Below are 15151 nucleotides of genomic sequence, written 5' to 3' on the forward strand. Positions count from 1 at the left end.
GGGAATTAGATTTCAGGAATACAGAGTTGTTCCTCTGATCTTTGCGTTATCAAAATACGACGGAACCTTCCTATTTGCCTATCGGACCTCCATAGTGGGACTTTTCCATCTTGGAGAGATCTGCAGGCCAGGTAGGTTTCCCCAAGGGAGTGGGTTGACGATAAGGGGATAGTTTGTTCCCAGATGTGATTAATGCCATGTGAAATAATTGGATTGATAGGCATTTTTTTTTTTTAAAGAATATGGTCATAAATGCCTTCATTAAAAGAACAGTTAAAAGACTCAGTGCTTATTGGGAGGATTATGCCCTTCAGACACAAGCCCTTATTTTGTGGGCAGGTTGTGGGTTGTGCTTGTGTCTTCTCTGACGCTCGCTTGGCTGCAGGTGGCCCACAGTGTGCCTCTCTCACCGGCTCATGCCTGAGACCTGTGTCGAATGTCTCAGGGAACCCCTTTAGCACAGCTTCTTTTCATTTATTAAGTCTTCCTCTTGCCTCCAAGAAACCAAAAAGAGGAACAGTGCATTATCTCAGGTTCCGTTTCCTAGGAAACAGGCCCAGGAATGGAGCTCTATGGGCAACAATATGGGTCGGGGAGCTCTGGGGCTGGGATGGTCCTTCAGAGTCGTCCCAGCTTGAGGCCGCCGTGTCTGCCAGCCACTGGATGCGTGTGGCCCCTGGAGAGGGGCCCTGAACTTGGGCAAGGCAGATTTCTTGGGCTGAGAGCAATTCCCAAAAGGGAACTCGGCTGACAGTCCAGGAGCTAACACTCAACGGCTAGAAAGTGAGCGCCTCCACGGTGAAGGGAGAGATGCCCACCGTGGCATCTGCATGGTGCCTCTTTGCCATGGGACTGGTTCCTGTCAACATATTTGCTGAGTTTGGGGATTAGAATTCCTCTGTGTCGTGTGTATGTATGTACATATGCCCATCCTATATCCTGTATCTATGTTTATTGCTTGTGTTTACACAATCTCTGTATTTCTAACCTGATGTGCTATGCTGACAGGCTCAGGATTTTACGAGTCTTTCTAGATGCACAGAGGCAGATGTAGGCTGGAGAGGGGAGGCGCTTTTAAAATGAGCTTTCTAAAAATATGTCTCTTTAGGGGCGCCTGGGTGGCTCAGTTGGTTAAGCGTCCAACTTCGGCTCAGGTCATGATCTCGCGGTTCCTGAGTTCGAGCCCCACGTCGGGCTCTGTGCCGACAGCTCAGAGCCTGGAGCCTGCTTCGGATTCTGTGTCTCCTTCTCTCTCTCTGCTCCTTTCCTGCTCACACTCTGTCTCTCTATCTCTCAAAAATGAATAAACATTAACAATTAAAAATACATCCCTTTAAACTCTGCTGCAAGGTCTCAGCGTCTGACCGCCTGAGTGTTTGTAGCTATTTCATGACAAAAAAAAAAAAAAAAAAAAAAAAGCATTTCCATCTAAGAGTAGTTTGTGACCGTTCTGTGGAGTCTGGACAGGGAAATATGTTCTTAGACCAGAGAAACACACGCCTCCCTGAGGAGTCTTGGCTCTGGGGCGTTGGCCGCAAGGACTGCCAGGTTCTAGAGGGCTGTGGTGTTCTCCTGGGGTGGGGGTGGGGGGGTGCGGTAAAACTGGAGGTCTGCAAGCTCCAGATTTGGCTATACCCGCCATTGAGGGACACAGCTCCCAACACAATCCACACATGCAGCACCTTACGTCTGTGCAGTGCTCACTATCAACCCTTGAGATGTTGGAATTCTTCCAACCTGATCTTATGGATGGGGAAATAGAGGCTCTGTGGGGTGCACTGACTTGCTCAAGGCCCGTGTGGCTTAGAGGCAGGGTGCTCCCGCCAGCGTATTCAGCGTGGCCCTGGTCAGCCCATTGGTTCTGTCATTGACTCCAGTTTCTTGAGTCTGATGATACGTCCTCTGGCTTTTGAGTCCCGTTCCTTTGACACCAAATCTCACAGGCTTCCTCTAATGCCTCGCACATGGTCTTAGAAAGTTATAGCCTGTCAAATTCATGACAGTGTCCTTGTTTCTGCCAACGGTCTTCTGTCTTCCTCCATGACACGGAGCGGGGGCAATGGGCTGCTACCACATGTTTCAGGAAGGGATCCCCCCCACCCCCAAACACGTAGGATCACAAAATTCTGACCCCAAGGAAAAGCGATGGAAGGCGGAGAGATGTTAAGTTTTTACTAGGTTGATGAGGCCCTCTGGCGTTCTTTTTACAACTCAGGGCACTGGGATGTGTGTTGACTTTTATAACTGCGCTATACTGTCTGGCGAGTGGATGAGTAGTTTCGGTTCTCAAAGTGATCTTCAAGCCAGTGCCCAAGGAGATATTTGGTATTTTCCCAGGAAATGCGAATGCAGCTCCCAGTCAGAAGAACCCATATCGCTCTTCTGGTACAAGACGGTTGGCCTTCTCTTGATGGCGGTGTCAGGTGGGAGGCTGGGAGGTGTCAGGTGGGAGAGTGTCAGCATAGTGAGAAAGGCATTCCCATCAGCTGCGGCCTGCCCTGGGCTGCCCCATGGCAAGACAGATCATAACACTACAAGCCAGAGATAAACGTCTCGAAAATTCCCCACCCTCACATAACCCCTAGTGTTATCAAACCTCCCTGGTCTGATAGTTGTAAGAGCGATGACGGAGAATGACTTCAGGAAAAAAACATTCTATATTATTAGCTTAATATGACTCATAACTTTGAAACAACTAACTGATTGGCTCAGCCTCCAGAAATCTATTCATAGTAGGAATTACGGCACCGTCCCTTAGACATCACTTCAAAGAGATTCGGCTGGTCTTAGCAGAAAGCATCTATTTCTATTTTTATTAAAGATGGCATCCCCCCATCTCCCATTAATGGTATACACAAAGACATTTTCGGGTTAGAATTTAGCGTGGAATGATTTGAGTAGTCTTAAAAAGTAACATTAATTTAAAAAAAAATCTTAAAATCATGCTTTTCAATAGTTTTTTCATCACACGGTTGACAGAGAAGAGATTTCTTTTTCTAAGTGATTTTTACCTACCAGAGTAAAAGAGGCAGAAGGAGAGAAATGAGGGTCTCTTCTATGTGTGTGAAAACAACAAAGTCTCTTTTGAGCTTTCACTCTTTACTAAACTACGTAACTAAATTAGAGAATTAGAAAGCTCCCAATTTAAAAACCAATCGATACACCAAAAGCAAAAGCCACGGGCCGGGAAGACCCTCTCCAAAGGCAGGCTAGGAATTCTTCTGGTTGAGGTTCAGAAATGGACAGAAAATGTCACTCTTCCATAAGAACCATTGACACCATTTGGGTTTCCAAGTAACATTTTCTCCATATAGCTGCAGAGGAGAGGATTGTCTATTAAATAAATGACTCGCTTAAGAATTAAAATAAGAATCAAAGCATTGGAAAAGGCCAGAGAGAGAGAGAGAGAGAGAGAGATCATTTAACGGCTGCTATCCATTCCCTGAATGACTTACGGGGCATCTTTAGGAGAAGAGAGTGAAGAAGTCTCAAGTTAAGCTTGACGTAGGCATGGAATAGGTAGATAGAAAATAGATACGGTCTCCGGGAGATCTCTTATCAGAATTACTCAGGCCTGTAACCATGTGAAATATTTCAGTCACCACTCAGCCCAGTTGTTACTATATTCTGCCTTTAGTGATTCATTCAGGACTTTTCCCCCTGCTTTTTCTTTCTTTCCTCGCTACCCTTCCAGGCTTCCAGAAAACGTGAGTCCTCGTCATTCTGATGTGGCCTTTGGTTATATTCTGTTTCATGAGGCCATTTTGAAGAGAGATATTTTGCTAGGGCTTAAAAGCAAACTCTGCAACCCAGTTCTTACCACATTACTATCATGTGTGAGGTAGACACTCTCCCCTTATTGATGTATCTTCTTTCGTTCTGCGCCCATCCTGTTCTCTGGTTTCAACCTTGGCTTTGGGAAAGACTCAGACATGGGAAATGTCTAGAGGGCACTTTGGTTGGTATCCACGGTTTGTCTTTACACTCTCCGGTTTTGATAGGACTGCTTCAGATGATCTTTCCCCACGTGCTGGAGTCAGAACACAACTGTTTTGGAGATTGGAAGCAAAAATCTGGAAAATTTCCTATCATTTTCTTCTTCAGTCCAGCCACAGTATATAAGGGGGGAGGGATGTCATATTCTAATAAAATAAACGGAGACAAAAGGAACCTCTGAGGGGCGCCTGGGTGGCTCAGTCGGTTAAACATCCGACTTCCGCTCAGGTCACGATCTCGCGGTCCGTGAGTTCGAGCCCCGCGTCAGGCTCTAGGCTGATGGCTCAGAGCCTGGAGCCTGCTTCTGACTCTGTGTCTCCCTCTCTCTCTGCCCCTCCCCCGTTCATGCTCTGTCTCTCTCTGTCCCAAAAATAAACAAAACGTTAAAAAAAAAAAATTAAAAAAAAAAAAAAGGAAGCTCTGATTATTAAAGCCATATTTAGGTGTTTGCCCAAAGATTGTGGAACTCTCTTTATGATTACATCGATGTCAACCGTACATGGGGACATGTGTCTGAAGCTTCCTTTCTCTGGAGACCTGGTCAGATCTGCTCAAAGCCCCTCTCCATGTCCTGTGGAAATCCAAAGCTCGTTCCATGCTCCTGAGGATTCATGGGCAGTGGGAGGGAGGGTGGGGCTCACACTTCTTGGGCGCCTCAGATCCTAGGCTCCAACATCTGCTGCATTTGGGGGAAGTTCTTATTTATTTTGTCACTTGGTGCAAGTTGTTACTCTTTTCCCTTGTGCTGACCCAGATGTGGGACTCAACTCCTTTCCATGATCTCTGCAAAAATTATGCTTATACATTTCCGTGCGTATAGAGGATTTTTGTGAAATTGTGGGGGAACATTCATGGGGGTAGGGAATTAGGGGGAGAGCAAACTGTTCAATCTTGAAATGCAGGCTATTTCAGGCTTAATGTTCCTGGACTCAGATGTCCTTAAGTTAGTGAGTATTGGGGATTAAAATGGAGAAAACTCAAATTCTGAAATATTTAAAATATAGAGGCAGAAGCAGCTAACAGTATAGTGTTATTAATTAATAATAATTATTATATCCGAATATAATCTTGTTCCTTTCCCTCTGCCAGTAGACAGCTGCTCTCATTAAATAAATGTTATTCTCATGCCTGGTTTTTTTACTTTTTCTTTTACTTACATATGTGGCTGGAATCAGTATAGGTTCGTGTATTACATGTCTTTAACTGTACATAATTGACGTCTAACTGTGTATGACATTGTGTACTTGCTTTTCTTTTTAAAGTTAATTTATTTGGGGGGGGGCACCTGGGTGGCTCAGTCGGTTAAGTATCTGACTTCGGCACAGGTCACGATCTCACCTTTTGTGGGTTGGAGCCCCGCGTCGGGCTCTGTGCTGACAGCTCGGAGCCTGGAGCCTGCTTCGGATTCTGTGTCTCCCTCTCTCTCTTCGCCCCTTCTCTTGCTCACACTCTATAGCTCTCTCTCCAAAAATAATTAAACATTAAAAAATTTTTTTTTAAGTTAATTTATTTTTGAGAGACGTACTGCATGTGCGTGAGTGGGGGAGGGACGGGAGAGAGGGAGATAGAGAATCCCAAGCAGGTGCCTCCACCATGTCGGCACAGAGCCCAACTTGGGGTTCAATTCCATGAACCATGAGATCATGACGAGCCAAAATCAAGAGTCGGTCGCTTAACTGACTGAGTCACCCGGGTGCCCCTACTTGCTTTTCTTGTATTCAACATCGATGCATGTAGTTCCCACTCATTCCTTAGTGGCTGTATAGTATTCCACCGCACGAATAGTCCACAATTTATCCATTTTTCTACTAATAAACATGTAGATTTGTTTTCAGTCATAGCTATCACACACAATGCCACGTGAGTTTCCTTAAGGGACATACCCTTAAAAAGCCACCGGTGACCACTTCATCTCTCCCAGAGCCCCTAGGGTCATGTTACTGACTCCAATATTTCTTCTTTTTTAACTCCTCATCCTCACTCTTTTTAGTGTAAAATAGTTTCAGTCACTCAAAATTATCTGCATTCTGTTTTTGGTTGAGCAATTCAGCTCGTTTTAGACTCTGCACCTGAACTCAGTTCTGCGTTCATTGTTGCATATGAGATTCCATCATGGCGTTCTGCAGAACAAACCCAACCAAACAAACACCTCTTGTAAGAGGACTCAGACTCTTTAGAAGGTGGCCGTGATTGTAAAAGGAATTTGATTTCTCCTTTGGTTTGGGGAACCAAAAAAATCACCACGGGGGGGGGGTGCGATTTGCTCTATCTCTTGGTCTAGGGAATCGTCACGTGTTTATGAGATTTTTGTCTTTGAAGGCATGGCTCCTTTTCCTCTCTCTTCCTTCTTCCTTCCCAGAGTTCTCAGTGAGGCAATGAGGATGATGGGCGAGATGGCCTTGTGGAGCACTGTATAGCCCGGGTCGAGGTATCCCTGGATTTCTTGTTGTGCAAGACTGTTTAAGAGCTTTAATCGGACAATTTAGAGATGTGTTAGCTGAGTCTGTGATCATGAAAATCATCGGAAGCTCATTCTTCAAGTCAGTGTTAACTCTAGGCAATGGCAGCAGAGCATTTCAGAGTCTTCAAAGGTGATGGCAAGATTTACTTGACATCCCCTTATGGGATTAGTTTGTGCACACCTGCATCGAATCTCTTGAGATGTCCATAAAAATACAGATATGAGAGCATCACTCTAGACTAACTAAATCAGATTATCTGAGAATGGAGTCTGGGAATCTACTTTTAATAGACTAAAGTTTGAGAAGTACAGCTTGAATATATGATTCCGCTATACCATTTTTAGATTCATGCACGTAGACATACAGTGAAGGCAGCTTTGTGTTCATTATATTGAGGGTGGACGGTTACGCCTGTATCTAAATGGGTTAAAGGAACGATTGAAGAGCTACTTGAAAACCTAGCGGTCAAGAAAGCCAGGCTTGGATGCTGACATGTTCTGGCTTAATCCTATAAAACATCAAAATTTGGTGCCTTTAAAGTCTCTAAAGGAATGCGAGGGCTTGAAGGTTTCAGAAACAAAGAAGGGGAAATAATAAGGGAATATTTACATATCCATGGCCATTGAGCCCATAGGCACACATGATCCCTCTAGGAAAAACAGAAATATCCCCAAATAGGTAAGGGAGATGGGGAGAGGGGAGGGAAATTGGATCTGAAAGCCAGGATGGTTAGTTTATACCAGCTAAGCTTTACGAAATTAATCTAGTTTTCACACCACTGTATAATTCTTGTTATGAGTCACTAGAGTAGATTACTATATATACTACAATGGATGATTATATATAGATATGATTATATATATGATTATATATATAACCATAGATATGATTATATATATATGATTATATATATAACCATAGATATGATTATATATATATGATTATATATATAACATATCTATGGTTATATATATATATGGTTATATATATGATTATATATATAATTTATATATTTATGTATATATATAACATATATACCAGGGTATATTATCATATATAATAATCAATATATAGATTATTATATAATAACTTATATATACTAGATTATGATATATACAATCTATATATACTACAAATTATTATATAATCTATATATACTAGAATAGATTATTTTACATACATAATCTATATAGAGAGTAGATTATTATATTTATATAATCTGCTTATACTAGAGTTGATCATTATATATATAAATCTATAATACTTTTTTTTTTTACTTTTTTTTTTTTTTAACGTTTATTTATTTTTGAGACATAGAGAGAGACAGAGCACGAATGGGGGAGGGTCAGAGAGAGGGAGACACAGAATCCGAAACAGGCTCTGGGCTCTGAGCTGTCAGCACAGGGGCCTGATGCGGGGCTCGAACTCACGGACCGCGAGATCGTGACCCGAGCCGAAGTCGGGGCTCAACTGACTGAGCCGCCCAGGCGCCCCAATACTTTTAAGACAAAAATTAAAAAATGTGCTGTTATTTAAGGTTCAAAATGGCAGATGGATGTATATAATCATATATCACATATCATGTATTACATATCACATTATATATATATATTTCCACCTGCCAGCCATTTTAATCCTAAAGTAATAACAGACAATTTTTTAAAAAATTCTTGTCTTGGCCCAGGAACTGAACGTAAGATAACATCCGCCATCTACTCTGTGCAACAACCAAAAGTGGGTAAAGTTTTGAACTTGTTTGTTGGTAGGTCCTCTCTTTGAATATGTATTCTGAAGCGTTCTTTTTTTCAGGGTGGTGTGCAAATGAAAATATTCTCCAGAGCAATGCCATCAAGATAAGACCGAGACAAAGAGCTGGCATCCCGGTTAGGCAGGCATGTATATTACAGTCGCTGTGCTCCAATGGAAAAGATCACAACTAACCTGACGGAAAAATGCAAACAGTCGAGGGTTGTAAGACAAGATCACATCTGTGAACGCATCGTAACACCACTTTTTAAAAAAGTAAATTGTGTCTTAGAGGACTCCTCGACTTTGCTCCAGTCCAAAAGCTGTGGGGGATGGGGGGGCGGCAGGAAAGGTGCTGATACAAGCCCGAGGCATCAGCCAAACTCCTTTACATCTACAAAAAATGGGGGGAGCAAACCTTTAGGCAAAATGCTAAAAATACGCTCATTTTGGTGAAATGAAGCTGTTGGAATAAATGAAACTAATAGTTTTTATCTAAACCATCTGTGGTGTGAAATGGGAAGTCATATAGAAAAGTCCTCAGAGACTTCTGATTGCTCTGCACTATGTTAGAAAGAAGAGGGGGAGAGAAGAAAATGGAGTTTCTCTCCATTTATCTGAGAATTAACAAAGTGATCAGCAAAGTGACAATGACACCAACTCGTGCTGGCTGCGGGCAATCTGGCTCCCCCAGCTGTCCGTGTGCTGAAGGTGATTGTGCTGGGAACGCAAGGCCAGAATCATTTAGAGAAACTGATAGGTTATATAAAGTAGCAGCTTCTTTCCCCGGGAGAAGAGAGAGAAGAGAGAGAGGGGGAGAGGGGGAGAGAGAGAGAGAGAGAGAGAGAGAGAGAAGAAAACCTAATCTAGAGCTACTCCAAGGGACCTCGGCGTTGTAAAGGACTGTCACTTCTGTTATGTTGGTCTGCTGAAACCACATCTTGAAACCAGGTGTTAAAAGTGACCCAACTCAACAGCTAGAATGGTTTTGTAGATATGTGTATTTTGTAATACTACCCGGAAATTGCAGTTTCATTTAGATCTGCCACTCTTTTTTCTTCTTGTACGAAACTCTAACCAAGACCAGATTTAGGTTTCTGTGGGTCTACCTTGATAAACACACACACACACACACACACACACACACACACAGCAAGATACAAAATACTCCACAGAGTTGGTTACAGTTTATGGACAGAGGTATTCCAACCAGTTTCCTCAGGCTTGGGAGACTGGATGGAACCAGATCAAAGACAGACTTAATGATTCTCGGGGCCAGCTGCTTTCCTATGGTACAATTTCTACGGGTTTGACCCTCATACCCATAATGCTAAGTTCCTGGAAGGACTTTTATCCATGAACCACGCGCCAAGGGCATGGCTTCCCTTCATTCATTGTTCTCTTTGGTTCTTGTGTAAGCACAGTGAGCCCTCCAAGGAGTTTATTCCTTCACCTCCCGTGCTCCGTTTACTCGTGTGAATAATCAAAGAGTTACAGGCCAGTGAGTGGCAACCGAACCAAAAAGAAGCTACGAAGAACACGTTTGCCAAATGCTGTCCCGCAAAGCATGATTAAGAATACACCGAAGTGATCCCCTCCCCACCCCACCCTGGAGTCTCTTGAATTCTACTAATATTCATTTTTTGGAATAAATGGCTGACGCTGTATTTGCTCAGGTTAACTTAACTAGCAACGGGTGCGCTTTGACTCCAGCAATGGGGATGCTCCTTTTATATAAGGTTTAAGGCACCACCCAATCAAGTCGAGAGCGTGCATTTCTGCACAATCTGACATGTGGCCTCGTTTCTCAGAGCGGGCAGGCCTCCTACAGCGGGAGCTCTTGCCCTGGAAGATGGCCACACGAGTCTAGGCCTATTTCAGGATTTGCAATGCTCCGTGACTTACGGTCAGAGATTAATTTTTCAGTAGCTTCCGCGCTCTGGATTTTCCTTTGTCCCTCGCCTGGGCGGGACCAGGAATGAAAGCTCTCAGCAGGGAGCCCAGCTCAGAGGGGTTCGGTGGGGCTCAGTGAAACGCGTATCTTGCCTTTTGCTCTCCATAGCGAGTCACTTCATTTCTCCCACTGGAAGTGCTGAATCAGTAGTATGTCTCCTCAGCCTTTCACCCACCATCATGGTGCACGGAAAGAAGGAGGAACCGTGGCTGCCTGAGGAGGAAGGGCCTACTCTCAGGGCTGAGCAGTACGGTTCATTTGTCTACGCCTTCCAGTTCCACGGGGTGTGATCCCAGTTCCCGCGTCAAGCATCAGACTGCATCCACGGCCGGGACTTCAAAACAATGTTACCCGGAGGTTAGACGTTGACAAACACCTGCTTTCAATGCCCATCCAGAAAACCCGGCCCCGGAGGCCAACTCCCTCCCCTCCCCCCACTGCACGCAGAGTAACAGAAAGTGCCAGCGTGGGTGAAGAGATGACAATATTCTTTTGCAGCTGCTCTGACAGCTTATTTCAGTCTGATGCAACTCAAACAGGTTGAGATTAATCCTCGGAAAAGCAGTCCTTTTGGAAAGACTAATGTGACTTTCCCCATAACACTGGGGCCTTTATAGCCTGACGTTTAACTACATTGGAATGTCATTCTTTCCACTGCCTTTATGACTGTACTTGGATTTGAAACTGCTAGGTCTTATTCCAGTGCAAAACTCCATCTGCCCCCCCCCCCCCCCTTTATTTTTTCCAGACTTCAAAACATCCGAACCCGTCTTACTCTACAGGTTTCCACTGAATCAAAACGCGAGGTGCATGTTTTACCAAGTGACTGGTCCTCTTAGCACCTCCTAGCACTTTCGGAGTGCTAGGGAGCAACCTCAGTCCCCATGCTAAAGACCAAAGGCAGCTCCCGAACTTTCCCCCCAAGGGTCCCCCCCCCCCCGGCGGGCGCCGCTCCGGATTTGGGCAAACGCCGGCCTGAGGAGACCAAGCATTCGTTCTGGGAATCTGAGGGCCCCGAACCTCTGGCCGCCCCCTTTCTAACTGTCTTTAAAACCTTTTGCCTTGTAACAGTTGCAGGCTGTGGTTTTGTTGTCTGCGTGAGGTGACTCACAGCGCTACCACTCTCCATGTGGGGAGTGGATTCATCTTGCACCCAAACCACCTACTGACTTCCGGCAGCTCTTATCAGCCAAGCCATCGGCCACGAGCTGACATTTCAGCGTTCAGAAGCTCCCCACCCCCACCTCAGAGAGGAAAAAAAAAAAAAAAAAGTGACAGGAGGAGAAAAGGGCTAATTTGGCAGTAGTTTGCTCTTGCTGTTTGGCCTAGAGAAAGACATTCAAAGTGGTAGAAGATTGTTTAGTAACAGCTGGCGAGCACCAGGGTGTGAGGCTGATTTTCAGATATGACAGGCACTTACAGGAATGCTGCCAGATACAGCTGTTTAAAAGCCTTAATAAACAGCGAGTCAATACTAATCTTTGCCAAATTAATCTTTTCCCTGACAGCCCATCAGAGCAATTATGCTTAGGCTCGTTGTAAACACACGATTGTCAAACAGGGACTCTGCGGCCTTGAAAATACTGTAGTTTGGGTTGTAGTCTTTCTTTAGAAGGATTTCTTCTTCTTCTTCTTCTTCTTCTTCTTCTTCTTCTTCTTCTCCTTCTTCTTCTTCTTCTTCTTCTCTTTTGGTAGAATGATAAGTCTTTCCACTTTATTTTTCAGTCACTGTGTTTTTTGTTTTTTGGTTTTTTTTCCTGGCCTCAGGTCAGTGTGAATGAAATTTCCTTTTCGGGTGTCTTCGCTAGCAAGCCGTTAATAAAATGTGAAATCATGACAGTCATAGGATTCAGGCTGGTGGGCTCCTTTAATGAGGCACCACTGTGGCCAGTGAGGAACCGTTAACACGACCGCGTCGTCTGTTGTCTCCCGGCCCCAGAACAAGAACTCCATCTTCGCTCCTTAGCTCTGCAGTTGACAGGTAGCAGTGTTATCTGTTCCTGGGTCCACATGGGAACATGTTGACTAAGTCAGAGATGGGAAGGCAAAGTCTAGTGTCTCTGTATGCACGTGTATCGCGAAGTGTGTGCGTGTTGGTTCGGGGAGACTCTCCCTCCCTCCTTCCTCTCTTGAGAGTGATGATGCCAGGAAGCCCCCCTACGCCCACCCGCACCCCATGCCCCTTCTCGAAGCAACAGTCTTGGGTAAGGATTCGGAAACCTTTTGGTTGGGGAAGGCTGATCCTTGATGGTGCCTGGTTCCATGTCTTCTCTTGAGAGTCTTAAAAAAGCTAGGGCCATTTCTTCTTAGCCTGGCACAATTTAGGCAGAGTCCTAAATTGTCCTTTCCTTATTTCATCAAGTCATACTAGCACTTGGCAATCAGAAAAAGAAAGTTCATCATACTGTGCCTCGATGTTCTAATTTAGCATTCCATACCCCGTCTCCTGAAACTTCTCCCCTGCATTCCACACTCCTCCTTGTCCAGCACCTTTTTTCTCCTTTGCTTCTGTTTTTTTCGATGTGACTAGTGTGTCTTTTTTTACTTTTGCAACTAGAAACTCTTGCTTGATAATGTAGACCCCCCCCCCCCCGCAAAAAATAGCACAACTCACTTTGAAATTCTCTTTGTAAGCTTAGATTTCTTCATGAAAATTTTCCATTCTTCATCACTCCTAATGCTTGTCTGCAATATCTCATGCCCTTCTATATTTAAAGAGCTCTTAAATCATCACGGAAACATCACACAACTCCTGTTGAGGATAATCTGCGATGTTTCACTCATCTCTCCACATGCCATTGCATTTATTGTGCACCTACTATGTGCTATGGCATTCCAAGTTGCTTTGGAAGTTAGGAGATTACTCTATTGTAGGAAAACAAGGAGAAGCTTGTACTGTGGGGTGACTGACTCATGAATTCACCCATCAGGTGACTCAGTACAATAAGCATTTGGGGGTTACACTTATGATGTAAATTCTGTATCTTGCCTTGCCCTTGCTTCAATGTTCAGTCACCAGCAAAAGAGATGAATTTCTGTGTTTCTGTTGTTACCTTAAAACGAGAAATGTGAACGAAACGACAAAGCGAAGACCTAATTCCCTTTCCACAAATAAACATTAAAAGAACATCCGTGTGTAACAAAAACTTTGAGGATGTTTATTGGGATTTACTGGGATCTGGTAATTGAAAACATTCTTAATTTAATGTAGCTGTGACTGCTCTGAAGTAGGGCACTTTGTAAACACACGTAAGTGATTACTTCTCTGCGTACCTGCCCCTAGGACTTTGTAAAGAACTGCTGATTTCGTGTGACATTGTATCTAATTTTGTAGCCCCAACCCCATCATCTTCAGGTCTGAAACACATTGGGTCGAACCATTCGCAATTGCTAGTTTTTAGAGGTAAAGGGTCAAATATTGACAATGTCACACGACTCAATCAATTTGTCTTTTCGAGTGAGTAGGGCAACTCTTTGGCAAAAGGTGAAAGCTCCATGGGAAGAAGGAGACCGGCTGCTGATGTGCTGATTTTTAATTTTGAATTTATAAATTAAAAAAAAAATCCCAGTAATGAATCCAGCCAGGACACACTGTTCCCTGCAGCCAAGGCTCCCCGTGGACGCTCGTGTCCTTTTTCCAATGGGTTTGGTCCCTTTAAGCAACAGGTGAAAACAATCACAGAGACCAACTTTCATTCGTAGCCTGTTCCCTAATTTGAAGTCATTAGCTGACCAGTTTTCCATTGTCCACTGGACATGGGAATTGGGATTTTTTTTTAAATTTTTAATGTTTATTTATTTTTGAGACAGAGAGAGACAGAGCATGAATGGGGGAGGGGCAGAGAGGGAGACACAGAATCTGAAACAGGCTCCAGGCTCCGAGCAGTCAGCACAGAGCCCGACGCGGGGCTCGAACTCACGGACCGCAAGATCATGACCTGAGCTGAAGTCGGAGGCTTAACCGACTGAGCCACCCAGGCGCCCCGGGAATTAGGATTTTGAAGGATTCTTTCCTGTGTATGCTACAGACACAGGTTAACCCTCTCTTAACCACCGGGGCACTTTGTTTTTTCTTTTCTGATTCGTTATAATTTTGACTTTGGTATTTTGGTAAAGATACTACGGGTTCAGTAGCAGTGAATTTCCCAGAATGACTTTCTTCGAGGTCCAGGAACCCTGCGAAGCGCCATGGCGGGGACTCGGTGTATACCATCACTGTCCCTTTGAGTCACAAGCTACAAGATGTTGTGCCCAGGCTGAATGCCGGCTTCCTTAGACGTAGAGGTTTCTTTTCTTTTCTTTTTTTTTAAGTTTATTTTTGAGAGAGAGAGAGCACACGAGCGGGGAAGGGACAGAGAGAGAGAGGGGAACAGAGAATCTGAAGCCAGTTTTGCACTGACAGCAGACAGCCGGATGCAGGGCTCGAACTCACGAACCATGAGCTCATCGTGAACCGAGCCGAAGTCGGATGCTCAACCGCTTAATCGACTGAGCCACCCAGAGAGGTGGAGGTTTCTCAAGCAACACCTGACAGTACAAGAGCTCAGGTGGATGAGAGGGCATTCTCAGTGCTTCCGGAAAGAACATCTGTGGCCCGGCAGTCGTTAATCCCTACTGTGCCTCGTCACTCCTGCCATGAAATTTTTCTTGGGATTTGTCATCTGACTGGGTGTCCTTTAGAGACTGATGGATATCCAGATAGAATACGGTCACTCATGGTCATAATTTTTATTTATGATGTATTTTCTTTTATTTACATTTTTTTCCCTTTTTTTTTTTTTTTTTTTTTTTTTTTTTTTGGTATTGAGTTTTAACACTCTCTCTACCCTGGTTGCACACCTGCTCTAGAAAAGTTGTAAACAACATTGTACTGCTCTGTACAGACTGCCTGACGAAGTCAAAAGGTGGTGGTTCTCATCCCGGTAATCACCTTCTCGGTTTAGACAATGCAAGTGAAAATTTTACTTTATCATAATATAATAAATAAAAGACA

At 44.1% G+C, this 15151-nt stretch overlaps 1 long non-coding RNA gene across 1 annotated transcript; it reads left to right on the forward strand.

Annotated features, from left to right (window-relative positions):
* The first annotated feature begins 570 nt into the window (after positions 1–570).
* On the forward strand, positions 571–8465 carry LOC132664100 (uncharacterized). Its single transcript, XR_009603436.3, has 2 exons — positions 571–783; positions 8268–8465. It is a non-coding gene; the product is annotated as an uncharacterized LOC132664100 (long non-coding RNA).
* Positions 8466–15151: the final 6686 nt, after the last annotated feature.

Source organism: Panthera onca, chromosome F2 (assembly GCF_046562875.1).
Source record: "Panthera onca isolate mPanOnc1 chromosome F2, mPanOnc1 haplotype 2, whole genome shotgun sequence".
Lineage (NCBI taxonomy): Eukaryota > Metazoa > Chordata > Mammalia > Carnivora > Felidae > Panthera > Panthera onca.